The sequence below is a fragment of the Acyrthosiphon pisum genome, chromosome A2 (genome assembly GCF_005508785.2).
Source record: "Acyrthosiphon pisum isolate AL4f chromosome A2, pea_aphid_22Mar2018_4r6ur, whole genome shotgun sequence".
In the NCBI taxonomy this organism is placed as follows: Eukaryota; Metazoa; Arthropoda; class Insecta; order Hemiptera; family Aphididae; genus Acyrthosiphon; species Acyrthosiphon pisum.
The window spans coordinates 80,287,908-80,305,724 of record NC_042495.1 but is presented as its reverse complement, the minus strand read 5'-3'; the positions used below and the strand labels follow the sequence as shown (position 1 = coordinate 80,305,724).

Below are 17,817 nucleotides of genomic sequence, written 5' to 3'. Positions count from 1 at the left end.
TTAATATCGATTAATTGTAAAAACTTGTATGCGTTTTATCGAGGACGGACCATAATTTTCGACTAATATTCTACTTCGAGACACATGTCCAATGCCAACTGATTATAAGTATGTATCTATATATTAACATATAAAATGTATACTTGTTTATATCTGTATATATATATATATACGTTTGCAGTCTGCATAATACTGCAACAATTCTCCATGAGACATTATAATACGACATTACGACTTACAGTGTATACCTACGGACTATACAGTGAGGTGTTCATACGATTTCCCTTTTTTTTCTATTTTTTTTGCCGTGAAAATCATTTCCAAGGTTTCTATTATCTTTACAGTAATACATAAATTCGTAGAACACAAAAGTGTACAGCAATAATGTTTCACACTCTTAGAATAAAAACTATGTGTTTATAATATGTTTTTTTTACATATCTAGCTCCTGCTCTACTTTACAATTATAATTATATTAATCGCCATTATATTATTATATAATATTATATGTAGATATAGTATTATTTATTGTATAGTATGTGTCAAATAGATTCTTAAAATTTAAATGCACCTATATACAGTTAAATTGTTACGGAAGCTATTATCGTTATCAATCTATTATTAATAACATATAGTGATATAATTATTTGTCTATACTTACATTATGCATTAACGGCACGTGAAGTGTGTTAGTGCGTGCCTACCGCACAATTATAAACTTATGCAATAACTGCATAATTAAAGATTTCAAAATGTTCTAAGTTTTTTAATTATATTACAGCTGACTATTTTTTTAAAGTATTATTTTGATAGATATTTATATCTTTGTTTTTATTTTGCATTGAACACAGACAAATTCAAAATATTGCTATCAATCCAGCGTAATTAGATAAGTGTAAGATGCAGGGAAGTTGGTAATATATATGGTTGTACTGTAAGCGGACAGTTACTACTTAAACTTACTATTTTCCTGCCCCTGTTAAAACGGAGACGGAAGCCCCAAATCTATAATAGCCAATAGGTTTTTGGACTTTAACATACCTAATAGTTGTTTCAAAAATAAAATATGTTATTCTTGATTCCTTGATACATTGTGGCTATCGGATAAGTTTGTTTTCGGTAGGTAAGCCATTATGTAATATAATATTTTATGTGCGATTAACAATTTCATTTCATTGTCTATAGTGCGAAATACTGTTTCATTGGTGTTTAACATATCGAAAAGTATATTATAATGAACTTATAATTTGCCCTAAAACGATTAATCGCTTGAGCCTTGAGCATTAATTTGTTTTGTTTCCGTTGATAACGTCTAAGTACCAACGAGTAGCCAAAAATACAAAAAATCCGAAAAATATGGCTAAAAAAGCAAAGACACCACCCGTGAAGCGTTCAGTGTTGCGGAAAATCCAATGAAACATATTAGGCGAACGTAATAAATATTTTACTCGTACTGGGAAAAGTTTCACGAACCACTGGCTGATTTTGTATTCGGTTAGTTTGGAAGGGCGAGTATCATTGCCCATTGGAATATAAATTAAAGAGCTTATGCCCATTATTCGTTGCAGAATATACCCACAAGGCCGCGGTTATACATTGGTGGTTTTTTTTTTTACTCAAAGATGGTACACGTCAAACTTACACGGGAACGATACAATGTAAATATAAATTATAATATATTATATAAATCGATGCCACAACTACCATCATCTGCCAAGCGATATAATATTCCGCGAAATACTATACATAAAATATATTATTTTATGCGCGTACTTATATAAAATATAATGCTGTTATCCAACTGGTATAAACCATATTATTTCATTCGTCGACTCCTCTGACCGACTTTCGGTGGATCCGACGTAGGTATTTCGGAATTTCGATACCAGCTATATCCACATGGAGGTGATTGATTTTTTTATGTGCTTTGAAGTCTTTCCAAATTCCACTCGAAGCGTCAACTCGCGAACCGGTGGTGATATGACCGTGACGTCCGTCATAATATAGGCACGATATTATTAGGATATACCCATATACCACGGGGATCACCGATTATTACTACTATGTAAAATGAAATACCATCCGCTATTAAATAGAGTTTACAACAGTCGGGTGGCGAGTGCAGCGTGAATAAACTGTACCAAAAAACCGTACACAACAACTAGGTATTGAATTATATTAACATTTAAAGCGATTTCGAAGCAAATCAATTTACAAACAATTTCGGCCTTTAGACCACGGATAACAAACGATTGATAGTTATACGAATACCAAAATATTACCAAATCAATACACCTAAACCTATAAAAATATATTTATCGAACATCTACGTCTGAACACTTGACCATCACCTCCAGAAGGTTGCAGAAAATCATCACTGAATCCAAAAATTCATCACTAACCGGAAAATATTATAATACGACCTGCGAATTGGTTACGATATAAAATAGTAAATAATAATATTACACATTGTATAGATGTAATATATTATATTTATTATACCTCACGTGTTTATGGAATTGTCAATGCACATTAAAATGCTATAGTTTACATGCGTCTTAAATAGTAGGATTAAGAAATAGTTTAAAACCAAAGTGATAATTCGAATGTTTTTTACTGTACAATTTTATACTATATCTTCCGTGATCAAAGAAGTTACCATATATAGTATTACTATAATTTTGCTGGTTTCCCGCCGAACATATTACTTACCATTAACAATTTATATGCATTGTGAGGCGCAAATCCAGTGAGGGATTTATTTTCCTAATTTTTTTTTTCTTGGAAATATTATAATATATTATGTATTATGTATTTCTTATAAAATAATTAATGAAAATGTTGATGTTGTTATCAAAATTTATTTATAATGTTAGGTTTCTATAAAATATTATGTACTAAAATTACAACTGTATTTTCTGTATAAAATATAATCCCTTCTTCACCATTTCAGATTTCTAGATCCACGCCTAGGAATTTTTAATTAGGAAGATAATTCGATTTTTTCAATCGAATCAAACAATTGATGCACATTAGTCTAATTCCAATATTAAAAATCGTTTATGTGCACATATCTTCCGAATTAACTTAATGAGCATTAACGATCGCATAGACACACGGTATTTTATTATACCAGATCATCCGATGTCCAGACACTTAAATACCATAGCATACCACTATATTATACCTAATGGTCATGAATGATCGAGGTATGTGGGTAAACGATTTATATAGAAACGTTACTGACTAAATAAATAACTACAGTTAGGTACCAAGACGTGTAGGACCTATAATATTTTTATACTCGATCGCCGATCGAAGTATATTATAATATAATTCTTATGCCTGTTTAATCTTGGAGCTTTTTACTGCGCCGTTTTTAAAAACGCGGACCAGCGAGATCAAAACCCTATAACAGTGCGTAAGGCGATTCGTTCTAAATTGTAATTCTGTAAATTTTTCTACATTTTACAGGAAATCGAATTTCATATTTAACTTTACGCGCATTCTTACAAGTTACGGTGCATTAGTTATTCAATTGTTTCGATTACCTCTAGTCATTAAACCTTTATGTATTGGTTTTTATTAAATCACAATGTATAACGGTAAAAAAATGGCCTTTGAAAGAAAAAAAAATGTCACTTCACATTATAGTGTCTTTCAGGCTAAACATTTTAGTTGAACGACGGCCGCGAATAATCATATTCCTGCATTTGGTGGTATCTGATTCCTAGCCGGCAGCCACACCTCCATTATAATATAATAGCCGTGCATATTTTCGTGCGGGAGCGAGGGCCAAGGATCTATAAACGCCGGTCACCGCGGCCGCAAAGACCTAAGCTGCACCGCGCTACCCAAACTATAGATATACTACCATATTATTATACCGTATACCACACCACGCACGCATACCGATCGTAACCACGGTATAGTGCGTACATAATATGCGCATATACTGCAGGCTGCTTTACCTGGTCGGCTGTGTCGGCTGCGGTGGTCGCCGGTAAAGCGGCACCGAACGCGGAGGATGTCGAAAAACCTGTTGCGCGGTCGCCAATACGGGAAAAACCGTGCAGTGTATGCCTCGGTATACTACACGCTTTGAAGACTGTAAGTTGTTGTAGTTGTTGTGCACGTGAGTTGGTGGTGGTGGTGGTAGTGGCGGACATTGGCAGGGCCGTATTTAGGGTAGGGGAACGGGTCAACTGCAGCAAGAGGGCTGTTGTATCGGGTGGCTATTTATATTTATTTTTTTTAAAATACCATTGTTTTAATCTTCTCATAACTTTTTTGGATTATTTCCTAAAATTAATATTATATTTTGTAACTATATATTTTATAAATGTATAATATTAGATATAGGTAATATAGGTATTAGCATAAACGTCATATAGCTGCAGTTTAAACATTTAAAATGATATAACTCATTAGTCATCATCTATTATTATGGTAATATTATAATATTACAAAAGTCACAATTCAGGAAAAAAATTCAAATTTTTTAGTTATTGGTAATTTTTTTTAACAAAAGTTAATTTTATTATAAATATTTTATAACTCATTCGTTGTTTTTTGTTGTCCCTGCGTGATAAATTCCTAAATACTGCCCTAGACATACGTTTCTCGTGACACTCATGACAATCACGTCTTTTAAACTATTCCCGGTCATTTTTTTTCGTTTCTGGCCGCATTTTACCGCCTCCATCGTGATTTTTTTCAAAAGTGTGTGTGTGTGTACAGTTTGCGGCACGTGAATATATGGTTATCGATGTGGTGGTTGTACGATGGTGAGGGGGGCTGGTGGCGTTAGGATAATAATATCTGGTCGCGCTAATGAAAGCTATTAAAATGCGAGCGAGTTCTTTTTCGTTTTCTCTTTTACTCATACTTATTTCGGTTTACCACCCACCCCCGCCACCACCACACACAGCGCTCGCGGCTCTTCGACCCACCCCAACTAAGGTCCCGCCACGCCGCACCCCCGCCCAATTTTTTCCTCTTTTACTCCCAAGTAACACCCACCCATTCGACTACCAGCGCGCGCGCACGTTCGGCCACGTCCCCTCGATTCTCCTTTTTCTTTCAGTTTTTCGTATTTTCTTTTTTTTCCCCCATCCCGCTGCGCCCTTTTTCTTCTCGCGCTGGAGTACGACTCAACTCTTCCCCGCACCACCCTTCAAACTGTTCGACTCGCGCCAACCAGTCGCCGATATACCTATACCTGGCCGCCGACGCCACAGCCGCTAATCATCATTCGATAACCACGACTATATCATTATACGATTGTAGGTCCGCAATTTATCGATAGTATAATAAAATTTATATAAGTTAGCTAAGTGCTCGTTAAGCATCCATCCCCGAACCATCTGCTCTTCAAATGGTTGCGTAGATATTATATTATACCGTCCCTACAACCGATGATAACGGGTGATTGGGGAGGGGGAGACCTACTTTGGTGACCTCAGATGGATATTCTACACTAAATTTACGATCCACCGAGAACACCAGCTATATGGTCTGAATACGCATTTTGGACGTTTATCGTAGACATGCACGTACGACGGCGAGGGTATGATCTACGTCCTAAAATAGTGTGAAGTGCGACGGTCGATATGGTAGCAATATGCTAACAAAACTATAAAATATATAAACATTAAATGTAAATGTATATTTTCAACGGATTGATCCCGTCGAACAATTTTGCTTTTGCATTGAAATAGGTAAGTATTAATATATTGAGTGCAGTACCTTCGAAATGTCTAATATTTCTATGCATTTTATTATACCTATAGACCTACTCGCAATGCGCGAACCGTTAACCGATACGCAAACGCGCCAAAAGGATAATATGTACATCGCATCCAACATAATATATACATTATTATAGTTAGACATTTTTGGTGAGTACAGGGTAGTTTGATGAGTGGTTCTATACTGCAATAGAAAGGAAGTAGGTCTCAGGTTTTTGTTTTTTTGCTACTTAAGTTGCCATAATTATGTGTTTCAGATTACTTCGTCGGAGACTTCGCTGCGAATCTAATAATATATTATAATAATAATATTTAATGTTTAGACAACAATATTATACATACCGTAGACAATATCGTAGACGAATGGTGTGGGTATTACTTGTATTCATTTTAAAACCCGAATTCACATGAATGTATATGATTATGTATTATACTTTTTAAACGAAAAAAGAATGCGAACCTGCCAAATCCTCCCGGTAAGTCGAAATTACATTCTCAAGGTGTAATATTTTTCATCGACGTTAATGATAATAATAATATAGTATATACCTAAAGTATACAATATTATTATATTAGGTACATTATATTATAGTAAATCATCACGACGTTTGATTACGATACATCAACGTTACCTACACCTATCATTTAAACCGACGATTACTGTACAACTTTCTCATTAGTAGGTACCTATTGCTATAGGTGTATCCTCTTAAATTCGATTTCACACGCAGTAACCGATAATGACTGACATTTGCGTTTTTTTTCTTTGAGTTACTTAATAATAAATAGGTTTTTATTTCCATCATTTTTATTTTTCATTAATTCATGTATGACCACAGCTGTGGCGCTTTAACCGAGAACTTGCTTCGAATTATTATACATTATTTAATTTAAGTAAAAGATACCTACGTATATTTTAAAATATTGTTGACTAAGTCAATAATTTTAGTATTGAAACACGGGAAATTGTAATCCAGGTGATAATATACGTTCTCGTTGAACTCTCTCGAAATCAGTCAATACAAAATAGAAAAAAACGTACCTACATCTATCTTATAAAAACAGGGATTTCGTGTAAATATGTTAATTAGTGATAATTTAAATAATATTGAACACGACGCGTAAACAATGTCATTACGTGTTTAAAACTGGTTTCGGAACAATGAGTAAGTAGTCTCGGTTAACCATACTCAAAGTTTGATATTTGTTTCTATTAACTTCAGTGACACGGAATAAATTAAATATAATTAAAGTTATCATTTATTACCAATAGTTTTTCATTTTCCAAAATGTACCACGTTTTAAATGTATCATAAAAATACGAATTCATGTTCTTATTATAGGTACTACCTAAATAGGTAAATATGTAAATTAAATTTGCTTAAACTGTTGGAAATTAATTATGAACTACAAGTATAATATTTCAATAGCACCATGTACGAAACAACGGGAACAACCGATTAAATAAACATTAATCAAACATATAAATTTCATGATAAATTACTGTCTACAACTGTGTACAACTATCTAGAAGCATTATATTTAAATGAAATCGTATCTACTAAATAGGGGTTTAAAAAAAAATACGATAAGCTATAAAACACGTTTAAAAACAAAGTAAATAGTATTTATTGATACAGGTATTTTACAGAAAAAAATAATTTAGTAGGTATTTATATTTTTTCAAGCATTTTCTTATATATTAGGTAGGAGTAATTGATTTATAATTTTTTTTCTAATATGGACAAATTCTATAAATTTATAGTGGATTTGAATTATTAATAGTTGAGTAACTACTGAAAATACGTGAAGAAATATAAAATATAAAAATAATACATTATTATTGTTTTATTTTATAAATTTAAAATGAAAAAAAGTTAGCTAATAAGTATCGTACAATTTTGAAAAATCAAACATTGTATTATTATTATTATTTCAATTCATGAGAACCGATAATATAGTGCGTACAAATCGTTATGTTCCATATTATTATTAATATATTACTGTTTCACATAACTTAACTCTATACCTAATATTATATACCTACCTACTAATATTATAATATTGTTACGCACATTGTACAACGCGCATGGAGTTTATTTTGTCGGTTAATCTCGTCAATGTATCATATTATTTAAATTTTAAATCACAATATATTTGATTTGTTTTAGGTATACTTAATGATATTGTAGAAAACCCGTACCACGCGTCTGCACCACCAGGACGAAAAAACTTCCGGTGGTAATAATATAGTAAATCGTAATAAAAAGGCTACGCACACATTTCAAATGTTACCGCGGAAAATGCCTTTTTTTGGCGGGAATTTCCGCGCTTTATTTTTACATCAACCCGCGTATACTCTGTACGTCTATAGGGACACAACATAATATTATATTTAGCTGCACACTTGCATATCGGTTTTTTATTCGGTTTTTTATTTCGTATTGTTATTATTATTGTTCGTGTTTGTTTTAACGTTTATTGCTGCGATAAACCAATAGCCATATAATATTTGAATTCGATAAATAATATAAATTATTATTATCAATTACAATTTTCAAAGTGCGTACAATATGTACATCATATTATACTATAATATCGTAATAATAATAATATTATGTATTATGACGGGTTTTATTTTAAATCGATATATACTTATTATTTACGCGTATGAGTGAAAATGGTGCACCTATACCTACTTAATATGATTTTAATTACGATTTAAGTAAACACACTCGTTGGTCGTGTTTACGGGTAAATAAGATAATGTGGTATGTTATTCGTTAAATTAATATTATTGGTTTACATACAATATTCCGTGTTTCTATCACTGAATAATATTACGCGCACTATCACTATGACGTAAATATTGTGATATCCCAATAAAATTTATTGGATAAATTTTTCGTAAAAAGCTACGACGATATATTTATAGAATCATTAGGCAGGTGGTACCTAGCTGGTATTGTGGTATTCTTATAACGCTGCGTAGCCAACATTATTAATATTGTATAAGCTAGGTATCCAAAACTATGACTTTGGTATGCCGAAAAATAGGTGTTACGCGTCTCAAATAGGTTTCCAAAAAAATCGAAAGACCCATCTTACTATCGTATTATAATATTATTGTAAGTCGACTACGATTATAAAACCAAAAAAAAAAAAATAACGACTCCGTTGCTCGAGCGAAATCGAATTACTAAAGTATAAAACGGCATCAAAATTGGATCTTACCCCGTTCTGAGAAACGTCGATCACTTCCAAATCCGGTCGTCGGTCGATCATTTTGGACTGGCGTCGTTTTGGTCAGCGTGAGGTGAATAGACGCGATAAACGGCGAATGTATTATTTTCAAAACCGTTTCGGCGGGTCTCGTCTTCGTCGCGGCGAGAAACGAAAAACCGAAAACGAATCAAATTCAAACGGTCAACCCGCCGACCGCAGGCCAATCGAACAGTGTCCGCGGAACATTGTCGTCGGCGGAGCTGCTGCGTACGGTGCAGCACCCTTCACCCACTCACACACAGACACTCGCGATTTTCAAAATATTATTGTTTCGCGTCGTACTAGATACGACAATAATTATAATATCGAAGCCGGTGAAGATGACGATAATAATTAATAATAATAATGATAAGAATATTATAAAAATAATAATAGATGACGATAGTAATGTTTAATAATAGTAATAATAATAATAATATTAATGATAATAGTGTATACGGGATGTGAAAAAGTAACGAGGAGAAGTGAAGAATGAACGCGACGCGTGTACGAGCGAACAGTGAAACACCTCCGTCCGCGGAAGACGCACGTTAGCGTGTGCCGAGGGCAGCGGCATGTGATGGTTTTAACATAACTAGTTGTATGCGTGTGCGTGTGCCGACCGACCGACCGAGCGAGCGAGCGAGCGTGAGCGTGTGCGTGTGTGTGCGCGCGTGTATTTGCATGCGACCGCCCTCCTCTTCCTCCTCCGCCGGCAACTCGTCATTCACCGCCACCGCCGCCGACGACGCCGCATCGCTAACCCGCCCCCGCTGGTTCCTCGTCGCCCTTCACACGTCACGCCACCACCGCTGCCGCCGCCGCCGCCGCCTCGCCACGCACGCCACTAACGCCGTCGTCGCGGCGGCGGTCGACTCGGCACTGTACGGCGGCCTCCCCGCTTCGAGACGTCTTGAAGGGTTGGCTGACCCGCCGTTCGCTTTAATATACGACAGTAATAATAAAAACAAACGATAGCAAACGATAAAAGCGCACTCGGTCGGTCTACCCGCGGCCGTCTCGTCGCGGTGCGTTTTTAATCTTAATATTTCACGGCGGTGGACGCCGTCCGTCTGCCGGCCCGGGACACCCGTTGACGCGCCGGACGCGGCGTGTCCGTGCCGGCGTGCGTCGGACCGTGCAACCCGCGCCCACCGGTGACCGCCGTGATTTCGCACTCAGAACGCGAGCTGCACGCGCCCCACCGCGGTGACTGAATCGGCCGCGCGTAGTTCACGGCGTGCATCAGCGCACTGCCGCCTATATGAAGAAGATCTGCCGCTTCCGCGTGTCCGGAGGTCTCCTGCAGCTGCAGATAGGGCCGTAAACTGCATGACCGCTGGTCACCGCTTAACCATAATATACCGCCAGCAGCTATTACATTGTTATTATACCGCAGTGTCGCGAGCGTATATTATCGTCATGCGTGCTGCAACTGTGAACTGTGCTCAAACCATATTCTCCTCACACTCAATGTTTCAGAAGTCGTCTGTCGCGTCGTGTGCATTTTCTCGTATTTTAAATGGCAGTCGTGACAATATAACATGGTATACCGTTCACTAACCACGAATTACCATGAAATTTACAGATCTGCAGAACTTTAGGACCGACAGACGACTGTGACGAATAGCTGTGTTCCCCTGGGCTTTAATATAATATATAATATTATTCCTATAGCAGAGATCACAGTGACCACCAAACGTGTTATGATTTTCATCTGGATGAGAGTCTGCCTATGGACTGGCGATTAAGATAGATCCAAATTAATAATCAATAATATTGCAGTTAGTGTGTGTGACAGTGCAACGTGGACTATCGTTTACACAAACGTATACACTTGGCGATTGAAAGTGATAAGCTATAACGGACAGCTCATTTATATGTTATTTTTCCAGTGCCGCCGTTACAGGTCCACCCCGCCGGCCTGTAATTTGACAAGCTTTCAATCGCCAATACACACGTTATAATGCATAGTTAATAGTTTTATACAACCATCGTTATTCGTGAAAAAATGCCACAGGGAATTACGATTTTTGAAAATTTAAACAAAATATATTTGTACTTTGACACAATATGTCACATAGTAAATTTCGTTCGTTCTTGCATTAATATACATAAAATTGCCCTATAAGTAATTGAGAGAAAAAATCTCAATAATAATATAGATGATATTATATTGTTATGTCCAGTCGAACAATTAAAATCCACACTGTTGCTCATAATATTATTTAAGCGCGATGGTGTTAAAATACCGGTATAACTTAATATTTGATTCTTGTGCAAAACATATAATATATTCACACGGACACTGCAACGGTCGTTTACGGAGTAAAAGTGTGCGGTCAACGTAAAAAGCAATAAACATAAGAAATATGTGTATGCGGAAAATAGAAAATCTACCGACATCTGTTGATTTCAATGGCACAGGATGAAACCTTCACACATCATCATGGAGAAAATTTAACGTACATTTTTTTCTTAATGTCGTGGTAAAAATGTATGTAATTGTAACAGGCGATTTTTACCCCCGGATATTTTACCACCCTCCTCCCCCAAATAAAAATAACCTAGTATATTTTTACCGGGGGTAAAAACATTTGAGAATATTAGAAACCTGCGACACCGGCCTAAGGGGTAAGCATATAATGTATTATTAAATTCGTATTTTTTCACAACATTTAACAAATAACTATAGATAAAACCTAATAATGCGTAAATACAAATATACAATACTTAATATAAAATTAATATAATAATTACTAATTAGGTTGGACATAATTCAGTGTCTGCAGCTAGTAACTTTCGTCAGTTGAAGACTTGAGGGGTAAGAGAATTTCAGACCGTACTATATCCTATAGTGCGGTATGTAAGATTTGATTTATATGAACGAAGGAATATTGGCTGAGCAGAATTATTAATAATAATAATAATAAATAATACGTTTTGAACTATTAAAATTAGCTACCTATAATATACAATTAGTACTAAATATTGGGTATTGTTTGTTTATTTTTTTTTAAATATTACTGTTATTCAACAGCCACAAAAACGATAAATTAATTTCAGTCTAGACTACCTACCTAACAAGAATACTTTTTTTACTATAATTTTTTTCCTGTATTTTTATTTTATTTTATTTTCTTGGTATATTGTTAAAGTGCTATTAAAGAGAAGACGGATTAAGGAACTTTCCTAAGTTTTTTTGTTAATAAAATATGCTTAATTTATTATTTTTTTAATCATGTTTTATACTGCATTGAAGGTTTATGGCATACACGGATACGTTTTTTTTTCAATGCATAATAATATTATATAAATATAATAACTTGTAAAGTCGCCAATAAATGGTTTGTTGTAAAAGACGTATCTATATTCATTGTTTTAGACTTTTCCAATAGTATGTTCGATACAGCTAGTATTTAATTTGTAACTTCAGAGTTTATACATTTTATAATATTAAGGTAAACGTATATAATTTTAAATATATAAGTACACATATCGTTTGATAATTGATTACTATAATATAGCATTTCATATACCGTTAAAACTATTTCACTGTGAAGACGTTATCGCAATTATTATATTCCTGCTTACAGACCTTGTACGCTGTTAAACTGGGGGTACTTAGTCTCAGATGTTTTATTTGTTTCGTTAACCGTAACTAGGGTTGTGCAATTTCCGGGAACGTAACTTGCTAGGAATTCACGGGAATGTAAGGGGATGGTCGGGAACATAAAAAAATTCGAGAGAAACAATTAGTATTTATTAATCATTATGTTGATTCATGGCGTATTTAAATTAGATATTCAAATTGTTTTGATAAAATACAATACAAAGTTAAATTGATATTTTCTCTTAATCAATCGAAAAAAAAAATTATAATATTATATAACATTATAATATTATGTCATATTACGCGTTTGTGCCCAGTTCATTTTCATCGGAATTTTATACTGTACAATTAATTTATATCAAAAACAATTAAAATGTAATAACGTTAAACTATACTAGCTATGATTTGTGGTACGAGAAAGTAAACACTTCAAAATAGTAATGCATAAGAATGGAAGTACCAACCTACCTTTACATTTAAAATATCTATTTTTTTTTACTTTTGATATTATATCTTGTTAAGACACTAATAAAATCTTTATGTTGAACATTTAAAATCAAAACCCCTTAATATAGGGGTAGGATTTTACAAAAATGTCCGTTTTTAAACATTAAACATTAGTAGTTTTAGTGGTATATTTGTGGATTTACAATAAACTGATCACAAATCATATTGTATTTTGTCAGAGCACTTTCTTATATCAAAATATGAAGTGATGCTAAACTAATATATGCTGTGTGTAACTTTTAGGTTTGAATATAAAATATTAAGATAAAACGTGTCAACCATTCGAAATTAATTGATAAACTAGTTCATATTAACATCCACGTGGCACTTGTCACACGTGGTAAATGGTAATAATATCACAGAATAATATTTATTTTTATTCAGCGGTTATAAAGTGACGCAGCGTTGTAGCTATTAAACCTATCATAAAAATTTTATACAATATAACACCTAACATACATGCGCTTTGTACAGAATTTCTTTACTACACACTCAAACATCAAGTTGAACATTACTAATAATAGTTAAATTATATAATATTTGAACGATTCACATTAATTACTTTATCGACTAATATTTATGTAGTCACGGACACTATTGCTCAATTTATAATAAAATACTTTTTATAAAATAATATTATATATAGTAATAACTTAAAATTAAAAAGTTCGTAATAATAGAAAAAAAATGACATAAAACTATATATAGGTTTTAATTTTTATATTCCCTTAACCCTCTGGGAATTTTCGGCAGCACCAACCCTAGTCGCGTAATACGTAACGATAGAAATGGGTTGAAATTTAATCTCATACCTAGGTACTTATTATTTCTCCATACCTGGCGTTTTATAATTGTTATTTGTTCATAACAACATACCTACACATTACACGTATTTATTATAGTCGCGAGGTACCATGGCTAGTACATCAATTGTCCGTACGTATGTATTATAATATTATAAAATATCTACCTGCAGTACATTAAAATCGATTGATATCGATAAATCGAATATTAGAAAATATGCGGTTATATTTAATTTTAATAGGTATGTTATACGCGTATAACGTGTACATTTGTGCATAGAATATGAGCTACATGTGTACATAGTATTATAAGCATATGCGATGGATATAATATTATTATAATCACATAATGCAGAGTACAAAACATATAATATATGAATTGGTATAATCATAAGTTTATCATATACATGTATATATATTATGTGTATATCAATTACCAAACGCGTTGTAGGTACAACGATACGAGAACACGAACAGAATATGTGGACTAATATATACTTTTGAACAATTGAACACTGACCTCGAGACTATTAATATTTGTGTACATTTGATATATTTTTTGTTATTTTTTATAATTATAATTATTATAATTTATAACAATAACATAATAATATCTCTGGCGCATATAATTTGTAAATATTCGTCCGGTTTTTAATTATATAATATGTCTACGAACTGCTGCGAGATCAGACTACTATTATAATGCGTATATATATATACATGCGTCGATTTACCAGATTGCCATCAATCATCGTACGATATTGGCCAGAGTCGTTTTGAAAAATACCGCCGCCGCCGTGGCGCAAGCATAATAATAATATAACATAATACCAAACCAAATCTTTTTGTATTCCGCCGCAAACGAACGGCGAGGTTTTGTGTCGTGTGAAATAATATTATTATTATACATTTATGTGGGCGCACAGCCGACGAATCGCGAAAGTACACTTTTACGCGCAGAGTTTTTAGTATTCTTAATAACGCTAAATATCAATACTCTCCCCCTACGCGACCACATTGTGCCCCCACGCCGCCGCCACCCCTCTTGCCCATCGAATCCACCACTCACGGGGTTCTCTCGCGAAACGTGATTATAACGATTTCTTAAAATCGGGCCGGGTGTGTGGGGGGTGCGTGTAGCCTTTAAAAAGATGATAATATTGATCTTTTTTTTACATTAAAAAAAAAAAAAAACTAAAAGTAAAACTAACGGGGGTGAAGTGTTATGATGACTAGAGGGGTGTGTGAGGGGGTAGCGCGGTCGGGCAAATTATAAGTCGACGAGGGTGTATAATATGTGTGTGTGTATATGTGTGTGCGTGCGTTCACTAGCATGTGCGCGTGTGTGTGTGTGTGTGCATTGTCTTTCTACCTCCCCCGACCCGCACCGCACCCTCTGTTTTCCGCGCAGCACAGGTCCGAACTCTGTTTCCTCTTCCCCTTTTTTTCCACCCCGCCGTTTCTTATTATATTCTTCTCATTTGTTACCGAATCCCCTTTCTTATTTAGCCCTAAAAAAAACCCACTGTGCAGTTCGTGTGTTAAAGCTTCGTCGCCGCCGCACTCTGTCTCTCTCCGCGTAGCAGTGCGACGGTATATTTTATAATAACGCACATTCGTAATACGAAAAAAAAAAACGTAAATAACCAATAATATAATGGTAATGATAATAACAGACGAGAGTCGGATGCAATTTCCATACCGTTCGCAAATAATACATCACGTATAAGTCTGCAATGTTGCTGATGTTCAAATTTAATTCTATCATCATATATGATGGTAAATATATTATATAGTAATGATATAATATGAGCGTACTGACGAATTTATATTGATATATACGACCGGTGGTAAAAAAACAATTATTCAATGAATATTGTTAGAATACTCGCGTATTTGCTAAAACTTGATTTTTAACATCATCATAATATTAATAATATATTTTTATGCATATTTAATTTTCATGTTTGAGTATTGATTATAAAAGGAAAACATTTTAATCGCACGTGTTTGTGTTTAACTAATTTTGTTAAATGCCCCTATGGCCTTCTGATTTTTTTTTATTTACCGATTATAATCTATTTGCTTGGAATAATAATAATAATTCTAAAAAAAGAGAATTAAATTTAAATTGTAAACATATTATGCAAATAATCAACAAAGCTATAAATCATGAAATTAAATCCAGTTATTAACTAGCCAAACATAATAATTGTTAGTTTGTAAAGCAGGCTACATCCTAAATGTTTTAATAATTAAAATCACAACTAAATTAATAACTAAAAAATAAAATCGAATGTAAAGTTATACACCACATGACCACAATCATTTAAACGTTTTCTGAAAAGAATAGTTTTTTACCACTTTATACAATACGAAAGTAATACATTAGTATGATACAGATATTATACACGACATATGTCAAACCGTTAGGTATACATATGTATACCTATAATGGCTAATACATCATATTTAAAAACAAAAACAAAATCTAATTTCAAGTTTGACGAACGTTATTGTTATTTTTCGATCGACAAGTACGACTGTCATTACGTTTTAAATAAAATGTCCTTTCTTTTATAAAATAATAATTGATTGAGGCGACGTTATCGAAAAGTAATAAACACGACGCGTATTTGTAGCGGTGAGAAATAAATAAATAACATCTGCAGATTGCACTGGTGCAGGCGCGTTCGTGTATACCATTACCATTAGCTGGTAGCTGGTATATAACAATATATAGGTAATAACTGGTATGCACGTATAAAACAGTTTTATAGTCCACGAAATGTACAAGCGATTTGATGTAATTACTTAAACGTCTCTGGCGGCTTCAACTAAATTACTTTAAGAGATTTCGCGTCGATGTGTATACATATGGGTATACATGGGTATACCCTATACGCATATATACGCATTTTCGTAGATTCGCGTGTGCCGTGGTCCACCCGGTGGTACGCATTTAACCCCATTCGGAACTTCCGGATATTTATCGGCCAAACTCTACCCATCAGCAGTTTGCCAAACATTCGCATTTACATCTGACGCATCTCCGTAATTGATCCATTTACGTTACGGGCCGCCAGCGGACCAATTATGCACTGCACCCGTCGTGTTCTAGGGGGGTGTTGATGAAGCTATATATATACACACACATACACACACACACACACACACACACACACAACGGGTGAAGGAAAAAAAACTGGCGCCGGAGCAAAATATATGAAATGTGATTACGGCCGTGAGTCGTGTAGTAGTGGTCGCCTGTACGCCACAGATAGATTTGGGGAGAGAACGTTTTTTCTTGAATGGACCTTGACGGCGGCCCACTGACCCGGATAAAAAGGGCAAAGAAAAAGAAAAAAAGGATGCATTTAGTACCAAACTGCAGGGTCCCACGACCCCAACAGCTTGTTAAGTGGTCATTCACGTTTTCGCAAGGGGATGGATTCGTTTCCCCCACGCAATATATATATAGTACACACCACAAAGTCCGCAATGCAACCACCGACGACGCCCGCGCCTCTACTGCTGCAGCCCTACAGCACCTACTCCTTCACTATATCGCATAAAAGGGCGGTGACTGCTCCGATATACGCATTTTTGAATAATATTCTTATTATCATATTGCCATTATTATAATAATATTATGTAGTTACCTTTTTTGGCCCTTATATCACATATACGTTTGCGAATGTGAAAAAATCCAACGTTTATATATTATTATATTGTATAGGTATGTATCGTATCGGTGAGGGTGAAAACACGGAGCGGCAAATATCACGCTTCCTACAGAGTTACGGACGATTTTAATATCGGTGTGTCATGATATAATATCAGGTATATATCTACGATGTGTATAATATTATGTCATATA

The 17,817-nt window shown here is 34.5% G+C and overlaps 1 protein-coding gene across 1 annotated transcript in view; it reads right to left on the bottom strand.

Annotated features, from left to right (window-relative positions):
• Positions 1 to 17,817, bottom strand: part of LOC100573715 (homeobox protein 13) — a 191,866-nt gene that overhangs the window by 15,086 nt on the left and 158,963 nt on the right. The gene's annotated exons all lie outside the window — the stretch shown is intronic.